This window comes from Canis aureus, chromosome 24 (genome assembly GCF_053574225.1).
Source record: "Canis aureus isolate CA01 chromosome 24, VMU_Caureus_v.1.0, whole genome shotgun sequence".
Lineage (NCBI taxonomy): Eukaryota > Metazoa > Chordata > Mammalia > Carnivora > Canidae > Canis > Canis aureus.
The window spans coordinates 6,957,003-6,971,451 of record NC_135634.1 but is presented as its reverse complement, the minus strand read 5'-3'; the positions used below and the strand labels follow the sequence as shown (position 1 = coordinate 6,971,451).

Below are 14,449 nucleotides of genomic sequence, written 5' to 3'. Positions count from 1 at the left end.
GCTGGAGCTGTAAGGGCCTGATGAAGGATGAAGATGAGGAAGAAAATACCCAGAAGTCCCTAATAGAAGGACGAACTTCAGTCAAGGGTTGCAACCAGCCCAAAGCAAGTCTGAGTGGCAAAATCCAGGAAAATAAATATCAATCCAACTCTCCTCCATATCTTCTCTGGCATGCTGCTTGTGTCTTCCTCTCCCCAACCATTGACTGGATCCATCCGAAAGCCAAAAGGCAAAGAAATCTATTAGTGGAGTCCAAAGAGTGGAGCCTTCAGGGAGCACTCTTAGGAAGGGAGACTCTACAAAAAAAAAAAAAAAATGGCTTGTTGAGTCAGCCTCATAAAAAGTTAAGCCTTCTGATTGCTAGTTCCAGGATCCCTCAATGCCATTCACTGTTGTTTCCCTGAGAATGAAGGACAGGTGTGTTATAACCAAGGTTATAATCACACTTGCTGGTGACCAAGTGATTACATTCCCTGGAGGAAGCCTGGCAAAGACAGGCTTCTGCTTTCAGTTCAATTTAATTCAGAAAGCATGTTTGAGTCTTGTAATGTGAACTACATGTTAGGTAAAGTCTTATGAGAGATCACCAATTAATACAATTACTCCCCCCCCCCCTTACTGTTCTCCAAAGCGCTTTCTATGTCTGGTCTTTTTTTAAATTATTATTTTATTTATTTTAAGTAGAGGAAGCGAGAGAGAGAAAGCACAGGAGTGTGAGGAGGGGCAGAGGAAGGGGGAGAAGCAGGCTCTCCCCTGAGACGTGGGGCTTGATTGCAGGACCCCGGGATCATGACTTGAGCCGAAGGAAGACACTCAACCAACTGAGCCACCCAGGCGCCCCTCTATGTCTGGTCTTATCTCTGCTCCTTGCACACACACACTCACGGAGCAAAGCACATGTACTCAACAGTTCACATAGAAGATAGGAATGAAGCACAGCTTGTGTTTCTGGCTCAGATGCTACAAAGTTAATTTTAGTTGGAAAACTCCTTAACAGACTTCCAGGAAAATACCACCCCAAACAGCAGAGCTCTTCTTAACATCTGTCTGTTGTTTGCTCAGCGACATTCAATGCCAATCTCTAAGTCCAGATCCTCAAATCTTTCTCTGAAATTAGTCACTGTGATGAGGCTCATGATGATATAAAAGCAATTATTACCGAAAGGAATTGTTACACATTTGGTAGTTAAGGTGCAAATAAGTAAATGTAAGCATACATGGATGGATGGATGGATGGATGGATGGATGGATGGATGAATGGATGGATGGATGGATGGCTGGCTAGAGGGGTGGATGCATGGAGAGGTGAGTGGGTAAGGCTCTGGAGTCAGAGTCTTGGTTTTAAATTCTGAGCCAATCTCCATTTATAAGCTGCGGGATCATCTGTGTGCCTCTGCAAGAAACTGTCCCTCCCACCGCACAGCTGGCCTGCTCTTTTGCTAGTGGAACAGGAATTCAGTGGCAGTGACAATTACCTTAGGGCAATACAGGAATAAAGATCACCCGTGACCCTTATGTCATAGCCCTCTCTTAAAATCAACTTTTTCACCAAAGGAATGAAATCATGCCTGGACCCAAATTTCTCAGAAAAAAAAAATTGAAGTAGAAATTGCACTTAAGTTGGTTAGAAAGTAAAATAATGTCTCAAAGAATTTATCACATATTAATGATGCATATAGAAAGCAGGAAGGTGTATTGAGAAACTGGAAGTTAGAAACCTAGCTCAGGCATTTACTTAACTTCTCTGTCTCTGCTGATAGTGATTGTAAACTGGTATTCTCTCTGGCCAAACTGTCTAGCAGATGCGATCCCTTTGGATCACACATTGTTTTAAACACATGTGAATCAAGACTTTAGAGTTGGGAGATTGCACCAAAACATCTAGATTTCTATTTTCTTTTGTAAAGTAAGAAGATTGAACAACACTGGGCCCATATTCCTACACAGCATCCACTAGGTTGCCCCCTTAAGACTGAGTATCTCTTCTCCAGGTCTCCAGAGCCCCTAAAACTTCCCTACCAGCCACCTTCTTTTATTGGAGGTAACCCCTGCCTACCAAAGCCCTGGGAGTTGCAATCTCTGCTCTCATCTATAAAAAGAAAATTGGTATCTAAGCTGAGATTGTTGTGAAGAATACATAATATCAAGTGAGTGAAGGGCCCAGTGCATATCTGACTTATTATAGTCACGGGACACAGATCACTCTCTTCTCTTCCCTGGGTATTTATTTATTCATTCATTCATTCATTCATTCATTCATTCAATAAACACTACGTGTTCACTATATGCCAGATACTGTGCTAAGTGCTAGGAATAAGGAGATAAATATGACACATGGCCTACCCTCAAAAAACTTTCCTTCCTGTAAAGAGAAGTAGATTTGTAAGCGAATATAACAGCCATCTGAGCAATCTGTTCCTTCTTACCAACCTGCAATGCTTCCCTGAGGGCATCTGAAAGTAAAGAAAACTTTGGAGAATATATAAATGATTCCTTAAAAAATATTGCTCAAGATAGCAAGGGATGCTCTAAGCCTGGAGTAAGGAAGTCTCCATGGGGAGTTTTCCAAATCTGTTAGTTTTACCAGATTAGACATGTTCTTATAAAGTTTATTTACATTTTATGCTTGAATGGGAAATTGCAAGGTCTTATATTGTAATATCAGAAAATTCTGAAGGAATGCTTCAATCCTGCTCTCTACCTATTCCTCCTGACTTCAGAGAGATGAAAATAAAAACTTGCTCCCAGTCTGATGGAGTCAGTGAATGGAAAATGGAATCATAAAATCCCAAAATACTAATTGCACCTCAGTCTCAATTCTAATGTCAAGCAGCCCTGGATTTGGGCTTGTAGAAATCCACCTTCCTACACCATGTAAGCTGGAAACCCTAGAGAACCACACAGCCTGCTGTATGTCTGGAAGTATATGTGTAACCTGCTATGGAGCAGTCACAAGACATGCAGTAATAATGCAAATGCTGAAGTCATAATGTGCCCTGGGCACCCTATCTCTCTGTCCCACAGCTTTCTTCTGCTCACTTTACTCCATGCTCAGGCTTCCATTCTTCTGAAAATCAGCTATTTAGTCAATTTCATCCCTTTTCCATAGACTGCTGAAACCAGTTTGTAGACATTTACCGTTGACCCCAATAAAAAAAGGAAGACTTCTATATTCACCAGATTTCCAGGAAATGAAGGTCAGCCCTTGGATCTTATGTTCAAAAAACATATTCTTTCTTGAAAAAAAAAATCATTATGGTGTAGAAGAAAGAATATGTATCTTTAAGATCTGGTAGACACAAGTATAAATCCTTATTCTCCCAATTATTAGTTCAGTAACCTTGGACAAATGACTCAACCTCTCTAAGCAAAGTGTTCCCAACTCTTAACATATGTGGTAAAGACAATGAGTAAATTACATTAGACCACCAGAGGGCCTGACAGAGAGCAGGCACCTGGAAGTGTACTTGTCTATTACCATTCAACTAAAGTATGATTACTGGTTCTACATTGTAATAGTAATAGCTCTTCCTCACATACTGCCTAAGATGTGCAGGCAATCAGCTAGATGATTTCACATACACTTACTAATATTTGTAAGAAACTATTTGTCATTTGAGAGACCTTTGCTCAGAGATTAAATCAATGCTTTGTGTGAATTAACCTATTCCATTCTCGTAACAACTTATTATTATTATCCTTACTTGATAAATGAAGAGAGTAAAGCACAAAGAGGTCCGGTAACTGGCTCAAGGTCACAGATAGTAAGTGGTGGAAATGGCATTCAATACAATTGGTTCTATAGGCATGCTCTTAACTGCAAGATTACGAGCAAGGAAGCAGATAGCCAAGTCAGGACTACCTCCCGCACACATGCATACAGTCTCCCCAGTGCATCGGGGCAAGTGTGACATAGCTCAATGCAAGCAGTGTGAATCCCATACTTGGTGAGTCTGCAGGAATAATGGTTTAAGGCTCTTTGGAGTACCCACTAGGACCACCACATGAAGCCTAAGACTTTATGTAGAACTGATCAAAATCCTGGAATACTGCTAAGGCTGAACAGAATTCCTAGATCCCAACACATAAAATGGAAGGAATATGTGCCATATATAGATATTTTTTATTCTCTCCCCCTCCTCTTGATAAGCTTTCCATTTGTTGACATTTTAGGAGAACAAACTTGATTTTTTTATATAAATTTTTATTTATTTATGATAGTCACACACAGAGAGAGAGAGAGAGAGGCAGAGACACAGGCAGAGGGAGAAGCAGGCTCCATGCACCGGGAGCCCGACGTGGGATTCGATCCCGGGTCTCCAGGATCGCGCCCTGGGCCAAAGGCGGCGCCAAACTGCTGCGCCACCCAGGGATCCTGAGAACAAACTTTAAAATAAAACACTCAACCTTATAAATTGTGTTGCATCTCTGTCAGCTTGGTAATTCACTGGTATTCAACACACACCAGTAAGTAGGTCCTAGGATGGCACTAGATGTCCTGGAGTCCGAGTGGAATTTGAGGTAGTGTGGAGCTTAGGAAGATGTCACACTGAGGGGAGAGAAACTGTCTGCCTTGGAGTTCTGAGGAACCAGAAGAGGTGGCAGCAGAGGAAGAGGATGTGGAAAATAAAGAGGATGGGAATGTTGGAAACATCTCTTCTCACTGATCGTCACTAATTTCAGTAGCCCTTTAGCTCAAGCACACTATCCCCTGATAGCAACAGAACACACTCATCTGTGCCAGATGATCTGAGGAATTCCAAAAACATGCACCCACTCACCGTCACCCTGTTTCATAAGGTCTTTGAGCCCAGGGATACCTGCCAGTACCCCGGAGGTGAGACGTGCTAGTAGCAGCTCACGCACCCACTGTCCTCCCTGCTCCAGGCTGGTCTTGACTCTCCTGGTCCCTCAGGGTGCTCCTTCCACTTGTTTGAGTGACTACATAAATTAGGCGGTACTTCCACTCTGGCCTTCGGTCCTTCCTCCAGAAACATCAACACGGAATGATTTGTGTGAAGCGTATCAGAAGACATATTGTGCTACCATTCTCACTAAAACATTATTGCGAGGTTGCTTGCCAGATTAGCATCAGGAATCGAAGGGGGATGGCAGGGTAGTGAGAAGTGGGAGAAGGGAATTCACTCCGACAGGCCTGGCTTGGGAGTGGTGCCTCAGCAAGTATGAGGGAGCACAGCCACGGAAGGAAAGCCGTGGAGGGAGGAAGGGGAGGCAGCGAGCTGGCCAGGGCCCAGGGGACACTTCTCTGCTCTTGAATCCGAGGAGAAAACTGGCCCATCTACCTTGATCAGACTTTGGCTAACTACCCACAACTGCAGATAACTGCTGAATTGACTTCAGTTGACCTCATCATAATTCTAGGCACCATACCAGAAATTACTTGTATTTTATTTTGTTTTGTTTTGTTTTAGGAAGCAAGTTATATATTGTATGAGAACATATTGGCGTCTTTGCTTCCTGCACTGTGAGCCCAGAGATGTCACCCAAGATCTGGAAGTCTGACATCACAGGACTGGCTGGCTCCGTCTGATGCCATAGCAGGTTGCTCTAAAGCAAGGCTGTTTTCTGCCAACTCGGTGTCTGGGCATGGACACGAGGACTTGGGAATGTGATTAATAATCAGCAGTCTGCTTGTCAGTTGATTCTCTGTTCATCCTGGGAAGGAGCTGAGGAGAGAGGTGTGAGGGCTGCCGAGGGAAAGGGCGTGTGAGCAGGGCCTGGGGCTCCTCCACGGGATGCTGCCCGCCTGCCATCTGCTCTCAGAGCCCCGAGCTGTGCCAGCCGCAGTGTGCTGGAACACAGAAGCAGTGCTGTCTAGGGTTATTTTCATCCCCCCTCCCTCCTCCACCACTTATCCTGACCTGCTTTTCTGAATTCAGCTGGGAGGGTGTACAAAAACATCGGGTAAGCACTGGGGCTTGAGTTCTCTTGGGAGACTGCCAGGGCCAGGTAAAGCCTGCAGAGTGCCTTCTGTCTAGAAGTCGAGCAGCCACAGAGGCCCTACTTTCCCTTCTCCACCTCAAGCCCCCGTAGCAAAGTTTTCCAAATCCAGAACATTCAAACTTTCATCAGTGGACTAACAGCCTCCAGGTCACCTGGGAACTTGATAGAAATACAAGAGCTCAGACCCCATCCACATCTGCTGAAACAGAATGTGCATTTTACAGGATCCCCAAGTGATTCAAATGCACATTACATTTGAGAAGCGCCAGTTCTGGATGATCTCCTGGTGTAAAGAAGAAAGTTCTTATCATGAGGTTCAAAGAACTTCAAGAATGCCAATCCACCCCCAACCGTGTCCCAAAGTATCTTTCCCATTTGACTTGAAATGTCATGGAGATTCGTTCTCATAGGCTCTCCTCTTTCATCTAAGCAGTGCCATTTTTATGCATGTTCAAACACTGCCTGGGTGGGAGAGTACATAGGATCCCCCACTTCTTAGTCAAAAAATAAAAAAATTTGGGGTGCCGGGGTGGTTCAGCCAATTGGACTCTTGATTATAGATCAGGTCATGATCTCAGGGTCCCGAGATCAAGCCCAGCTTGTGGCTCCACACAGAGTAGAGAGTCTGCTTGGGATTCTCTCCTTCTCCCTCTACCCTTCCCCTCTGTATGCATGCCTGTGCATACACATGTTCTCTTTCTCTCCAGAATAAATAATCTTTAAAAAATTAAGAAATTTTTTATTGAGCCTGTATTATGTGTGACACACAATACCAGATGCTAGGCATAAGTAAGAGTAGTGTAAATTAATCATTTTTTCCTGGAGATAAGATAGCTGGTCATTCAGAGAATAGCAGGATTCTTTCTGGAAGGAAGGATTATTCAAGGGACAGAAGAGTGGGCACTCACTCCTAGGGCAAGTGTGACCTTTAGCTCTGTCTTGATTTGACCCAACTTGCAACTCAGAGCTCATCAAGTTGTTGAAATGATGCTTCCATTTCCATTCAAAATCATCCTTTATCATTTCAACTTAATGGAAAAACCCAATGGCATTTTGAAGACAAAATGTCCAGATGCATATTTATTTTTAGAAGGAAATGGACCACACCACATCCAGTCTGCAGAAAAAAGGATAAGCCATGACTGTGCATAATGAAGCAGTGAGCAGTACCTCAGAGGTGGACAGATCAGACTCTCCAATGAATAGGCAGTGGCCCCAATTTATTTATTCTCTCCCAGATAACATGCAGCTAGAGTATTATATGTGCAGAATTAGTGCCAACACCAAATATACAGGCAGGAAAAACAAAACCGCCTCTCAAGGTGTCTGACTTGGTTTGAACATCTATAAATAAAGAACATATATTTGGATTTTTGAAACATGTAAGATGCATGATGATTTGTTTGCTTTCTCCTTTTTTGATTAATAACTGAACGAAGTCATCTTTTAACGAAGTAGAATCCTCTTTGTGACCTAATAACAGTAACAATCACAGTTCTTGAGTACTAATTCTCTGCCAGATGTTTTTATAAGTGCTTTACAAGTTCGAAGTCAAGTCTTCTTGGGGCATTCACGTTGCTACATGTCTTTCAGGCAGAGGCACTGGCTGTTTCAGATTTTTTTTCAAGATATTTGTCTAGCAAACAGCTTTGGAACATGGATATACTGTCTCCTTCCAGAGCAAAGAGCATCCATGCTTACTGTCCAACATAATAACAATAATGTCTCCCTTTGAAACAACTACTAAGCATGCTATTGCCCATCCTAAAAAGATTCAGACTCTCTAAGCTCAGAGCTCTTCTAGAAGGCAGCCCACTGTATGTGTGCAGGGGTTTTTGTGTGGAAACTGGGCTTGGGAACCAGCATAAGAGAATGCTGCTACTCTGACTACTGCTTTTTCTATGAGTCATAAAATCCTTTGTCTCTGACCCCAGAGTCTCACGTCTTCTACCAGCATCTATGAAACTGTGGCAGGGTAATTCCTCAGATTACGGGTAGGGTAAAATCTGACTTCCCAGTTCCTGACAGAAGTAACATCTCATTTAATCCTCTGAACAACGTTGAGAAGGTACTATTTTGACCAATATTTCCTTATTTCATAAATAAGGAAACTGACTTAGTATGTATTCTCCTGGGTCACATGTAATTGCTAAACTATATTGACATGTCCACAAGGGATCTTAAGATTGACATGCTATCCTGAGAGAAACCTTGCTTTCTAGGAAATACTGTCTTTTGTACTGTTGAGAAGGGCAATATACTAAGTTAATTCCTATTCCCAGCACCATGTTATGAATTAGACGTAGCCTCAGAAGTAAGATGCTGAAAGGGAATAGAGAAATACCAAAAGGAAAGATGGAAGGCACACTTATGCTTCCTTATTTTTGACTAGCTGGCCCAGTAAATGCCCAATTCTCTCCCTCATGGAGAGGAGAAAGAGTTTGAGAAGTCCAGATAGAGTCCCTCAGCAGGTTTACAGTGGTGAGAGTATGGCTGAGAAGGCGTTTGAGCTACCTCTCCCTGGGAGCAGCTGTGTACTCGGCCACTCTATTACCATGTTTCATAGTGCAAAGATGACATGTCACTCCATCTGTGATACCTAAAGGCCAAAATCCCTGTAGGTGTTGACATAAATAGGGATCTCCCAGGAAGACATACAATCGGCCACTACTTGTTGTCTGAAACAACCTAGGTAATTCAATGCACTTCTAAAATTCAGTACATGAACACTTTTGCACAGGTGCAGGTAGGCAAGGCATGATGGTAGACTTAAATATATACTATGTCATTTCCAAGCTAGAAACATAGGGCTGAAGTTTTAAGGCCCTACATTTATTCATTTGTTCACCAAATATCTCTACCAAGTACTGTGGTATGGAGTTCACCAGGGGATGCAGAGATGAAGACATAGAGCCCACCTGAACATTTACAATTTAACACAAAATTAAGACAAGTACTCAAATAATGAAACATCATAGGCCAGGGACAAAACAAGCTTTATCAGAACTCAGACCAGCAAGTATTACTTGGGGCAAGACTGGAGTCTTCCTTAGAGAATGCGTCAGGTTTTCACAGGCAAGAATGAGGAGACAGGGCACTCTGTGTTGAGGAGACGATTTCAGCAAGTGATGAGGACCGGGCTGGGGGTTGGGGAGAAGCAAGTGTCCTAAGCCGGCCTGTGTATAAAGTGGAGGCAGGTGATCAGTGAGGGAAGAGGCTGGAAAGGAGGTTGGGGTCAGATGGAGGAGAGCCATGATTGCTGGATAGAAGCTTCAAGGCTGTATTCCAGTGATCCAGGACCCACTGAGGTAGGTTGGCCAAGAGTAGAACATACTCAGATGTTATAGAAACTTTAAGGCTCATAAGAAGAAGAGGTTTGCATCTGTAAAACCAAAGCCTAAGAAAAGGGCAGACATCAAAAAAACAAAGAATTCTTATTGGCTAAGCAGAATAAGATAAGTTACTTTTTTGAGGTGGGGGAGAGGGGGTGACTTTAGCTTTTGGTGTCATTCACTTGGAATTTGCCCATTCTCTTAGTGTTCAGTTTCAAATGACATTAACCAAGCATCTGTTATGTTCTTATGAGCTTTTGGCCTCTTCACAGAAGAATTAATAGCCCTTCGATTAACCACCATGTAACAGTGCCAGGCACAAAGTAGGTGCTCACTAAATATTTTAGTAAGTTATAAATTTTATTTCCAAAGAGTCAAGACCAGATGCTAATGTTTGCAACAAGTATAAAAATTTAGCAATACCATTCATTCTGTTTCTGGCTGAATGTCTTTATCCTGAGATAATTATTTTTTTTTTAAGATTCTATTTATTTAGAGAGAGAGAGAGAGAGAGCACAAGCAGGAGGAGTAGCAGAGGGAGAGGGAGAAGTAGGCTCTCCCCTGAGCAGGGATCCCAATGAGGGGCTTGATCCCAGGACGCTGGGATCACAACCCGAGCCAAAGACAGACACTTAACCTACTCAGCCACTTAGGCGCCCCCAGAGCTAATTATTTTAGCAGTCTGGTGATAAATGCAATTTTTTCCCCCAACGAATGTATGTGACTTTTAACATTACAAATTTTAATACCAGAAAACCAAGCTTACTTAACACTTCCATGTGCCTGAGACAACCATGTCAGGTAGAGGACCCTATTTAAACAAACAATAATTAACTTGTCACTAAATGTAGTAAAAAGAACTAAATTTAAACAATCTGATCATTTTTCTCTCCCTGCTGCTATGCATTTTAGTATGTATTTCTTGGTAATCAAAAGCATATATCTCTATGTAGGTATTATAACCTCCAGAAATAGATATGCAATACGGTTGTAAAGAAACCAAGGAAATTGTTAAGTCATACACAAGATCATGAATCTATAGCATCCTTCATCATACTGATTAGTGCAGAAATATCAAGAGTTGCATGCATGTCTCTGAATGCTGGAACTTGTGTCAATAAAATAATGAAACTGTTAAATCTTTGCAGACAGGTCGAAAATGTGATTCCTAAAGTAGTGTCTGTTGAAATTTTAAATAGTTTAATGAACTTAAAGGAAAGCAAAGATTCATTCTCAAGAGCACTTAAGTTATTTTATCTGCTGTGGAGATTTAATTAACGACTTACCTGATTTCCCCAAACTTATAAAATTGATGTTTTCACCACTGGCTCCAGTGGCAGCTGACCTTGTCACCTGCAGCAGGCAGACTCCTGGGGTCTACCACTTGACAGCAAGTCAGGCCCCCACTCCATGGCTCACAGCAAGGCTATCAAAGACTAAGGTAACCCACAGGCATCTTTGGATATCTTACGGTGTAGTTTGGAGGGCAAGGAATCCCAAGATAGACTATAAATCTCTAGTCTCTAGAGACTAATAATCCCTATGAGACCATAGAGGAAGAGGAAGAGGCAGGCCCTTACATAATAATTAGCAATAATTCTCCTAGCACCTGCAGAGTGACAATCAGGATGGTCAGTAGACAGGTCTTTTGGGCCAGAAAAATCTGGGATTAAATCTTGCTCATCAGCAGTGTGTCTGTAAATAAGGATCCCTGAATTTCAGTTTTGCCATCTGTGAAATGGAGAGAATGAAGAGGCATATGTGGCATATGTGTTGTTCTGGGATACAAAACCCCATGATCTCAAAGCTGGTGCATTGTAGAGAACACAGCTTGGATCTGGATCTTTATGAGAGGCAGTAGCAGCAAGTCCTAGGAAGCTCGCAAGTCAGAGCCGTAAGCTGAATTACAGCGGGTTATTTCGGTTGGTTAATGCAGAAAATCCAGACCTTCATTTTTACCATTAGTTGTGCTCACACCTCTATTTGCTACCTTTGGAAAACATTTGATGGTGGAAGGAGACAAAGCACAGATCAGAAAAGGAGAAGGAGGGCCATGTGAAGGAAAGGCACAAACCATAAAAACCCACTTGTCTTCCTACATGAGCTTAATTTGCTCTTCTTTTCGAGGATGTTTATTTCAGGTACATGAGTTATATGGATTAGGAATGTCATAAACAAGAATGCACTGGTGATTTAAATATTTTATATGAATGCTTATCCATGCACTTCTTTGCAGATGAACTGGCAGGTCCTTCAAAGTCTAGATGAGTAAAGCATAATGCTTTTCATTGAAGTAACTGTCATTTGCACTGATTTTTGCTTAAGTGAAAAAAGCCTTTATCAATAATTTTTATTCCATCATTTCAATATTTTGATTATATATTTCTTTAAAATTTTCCAGAATAAATTTATTAACAAAATTATATTTTAAAAGGGCTGCTTTATCTGAGCACCATGTAAGAATTTTGATAAACCATCATACATCTAGGGTACTTTAGTTTTCAATTAGCAATAATCGCACTTCGGATAAACCTCATTGGCTACGATACTGCCACTGTGCAAAGCTACATCTGGGGTACTTTAAGTGAACTTTTAGGACTGCAGTTTTCACTATATTAGATTTGATAGAACTCCTTTTTATTAGAAGCTCAATAAACAAGAGTTACTCCCTGCTGAGGGCTCTGTGGCTGCATGCAAACGTAGTGGTGTGAGGATGTGCCTGTGCTTTGAGGGTGCGGGTGGGGGCTTCCCAGAGCAGGGAATGAAAAGGCATTGCTGTGCCAGGCACCAAAACTACAAAGGCCTATGCTGCTGCCATTCAGTGATCCTTGGCAGTCAGAAGCTGGGTGAAAACCACCTTTAAATACCACTTTTAGTAACACTGAATGTGTACACTTTAAAGTGGCTGAGATGGTAAACTTTATGTGTATTTTACTGCAATAAAAACAATTGAAAAAAAAAAGAAAGAAAAAGTCCCAGGCTCACTCAGGTATGTAGTTGGAAAAGGGAGGAGTATTTTAATAGCTTTTTTGAACAACTATGGATATCCTGTCCACTGAACCCAAACTCAACAACTGATTTCCTAAAGGTTAGTTGCAAAGTAGAATCTGAAACTTTATCAATAAAGGTTTTGTATCCTATTACATTAAAAAAAATCTCCGATCCTGGAGACCTGGGATCGAATCCCACGTCGGGCTCCCGGTGCATGGAGCCTGCTTCTCCCTCTGCCTGTGTCTCTGCCTCTCTCTCTCTCTCTCTCTGTGACTATCATAAAAAAAAAAAAAAAAATTAAAAAAATCTCTTATATTGCTCATAAAGGACAGTTAAAGTTGTGCTGCCCCATGTGGTAGCCACCAACCCTATCTGGCCTTTGAGCCCCCCAAAGGTGTCCAGGGAGACTGAAGAAGAATTGAATTTTAAGCATTATTTCATTTTAATGTATTTAAATAAGTTATTCAAAAAATTTTTTTTCAAGTTTCAAGTTTCTCTAAAGGAAACTAAGGAAGGATACCTTATTCAGGTGATTCTTAATCGAAGCAAAGAATCTCCCCAGAAGTCTCTAATTTGTATTTTACCCAGAAAAGAGAGGAACAAGAATCATTCCCATTGGAAAAATGAATCACTAGAGGGTGCACAGCCTTTTGGGTCCAGACGTCTAGCTCTCAAGAGATAAATTAGCAATGATCACCCTCAACAGTAAGGGTAGGGGTAGAAATAACAGCATCAAAAATAAGATGTCCATTCTAAAAATGCTCTGCAGATATTAACTCATTTTGCATTGTTACAATACTGCGTTATAGAAAGATAATCTCCATTTTACTGTTGAGAGACAATAATTAATTGTAAATAATTAAGTAAAAAGGCCCCGCCATCCATATGTGTGTCCATATATATACATATACAGATTGTAATATATATGACAATATATATGTTGTGTCAGAGCCTTAGGCAGAGCTCGGAAGTTTCTCCATTCTGGTTTCTTATTTGTTTGTTAAATCTGTTTATGTATGATTTTGCTAATAATCTGGCAATTAGGTGAATTTGAGCAATCTCTATAGTCAAACTGACGATCTATGTCACAATAAACATTCTAAGGCCCAAATGGCCAGCCTTTCTGCACAGATTTATTTAAAAAATCAGGGTTTCTAGACATCTATTCACTTCTTACATTATAGACAGAACCCATATTCACAAGGGTGTTTTCCTCCAAGCTGATGCTACTAAGCCACATGCAGCCAATGCCGAGTGATCACTGGCTCACACAGAAATCACAGGTGACATCCGCACATGGTCCGCAAACCTTCTGATCTGCAGATTATCACGTCGGCCACCGATTTGGGTTTCTCCCGCAGCAGGTCTCCTGCGAATGAAGGCTGCGAAGAGGCTGATTGGAACTTTACATCCTGTGGGCTCCGCGGTGGCCGCAGCGCGGGGCGGGGCGGGGGGGGGGGGGCGTGCGGAGCCCGGGGGCGCGGTCGCCGCCCCCCATCCCGCCCCCCATCCCGGCCCCCATCCCGGCCCTGCCGCGCGCCGCGTGCTCTCCGTCTCCTGCAAACCCTGCAAACAGCCTGAAACCTCGGTGCCGCGCGCGCTTCTTCCGAAATTGCTCAACAGACTGTATCGGGAGGTTAAATCAGAGCCTGATTTGCTATCCTGCCAGTCAGGGTCCCCTGGCAGCGTCAGATACCCCTAAAACATATTTCCATGGCAACTAGTTTAAAACATACTTGACTAGACAGACAGCCTCTGCCGTCATGAGGGCTGGAAAAACCCTAGCGGCCTCTCGTCAGAGATCTTGTCAGCCGAGAGAGCAGCTCTGAAGCCACAGTGAGAAGAGGGAGGGCCCACCAGGCACGGGCACTCCTGGACCCGGGGGCCTGCGCCCACCTCTTTCAGGCCAGCTTAGCCGGTTGGCTTCGCCACAGTTGCCTTTTCTTTGCATGAGGCCAACCTCCTCCACCATCTTCCTGAGCTTTTCCAAACCCAGCCCTGCTGCTGGAAATCCCACCTCCCGCCCCTCTGCTTTTCTCCACTACGCCCTGGATGCCAAGGCGAGTCAGAATGTGATTGTTTCAGAGATGAGGCGCAAACCTCTGTTTGCTCTATGGAGAAAAGGAGGGACAAATTTCACGGGTACCCTGTATCTCACAACC

General features: G+C 42.7%; 1 long non-coding RNA gene and 1 pseudogene across 1 annotated transcript; one reads left to right on the top strand and one right to left on the bottom strand.

Annotated features, from left to right (window-relative positions):
* Positions 1 to 3,019: 3,019 nt before the first annotated feature.
* LOC144296430 (uncharacterized) lies at positions 3,020 to 5,658 on the top strand. The gene is made up of 2 exons (XR_013363551.1): positions 3,020 to 3,197; positions 5,433 to 5,658. It is a non-coding gene; the product is annotated as an uncharacterized LOC144296430 (long non-coding RNA).
* Positions 5,659 to 11,737: 6,079 nt separating this feature from the next.
* On the bottom strand, positions 11,738 to 11,862 carry LOC144296642 (U4 spliceosomal RNA; annotated as a pseudogene).
* Between the last annotated feature and the right edge of the window lie 2,587 nt (positions 11,863 to 14,449).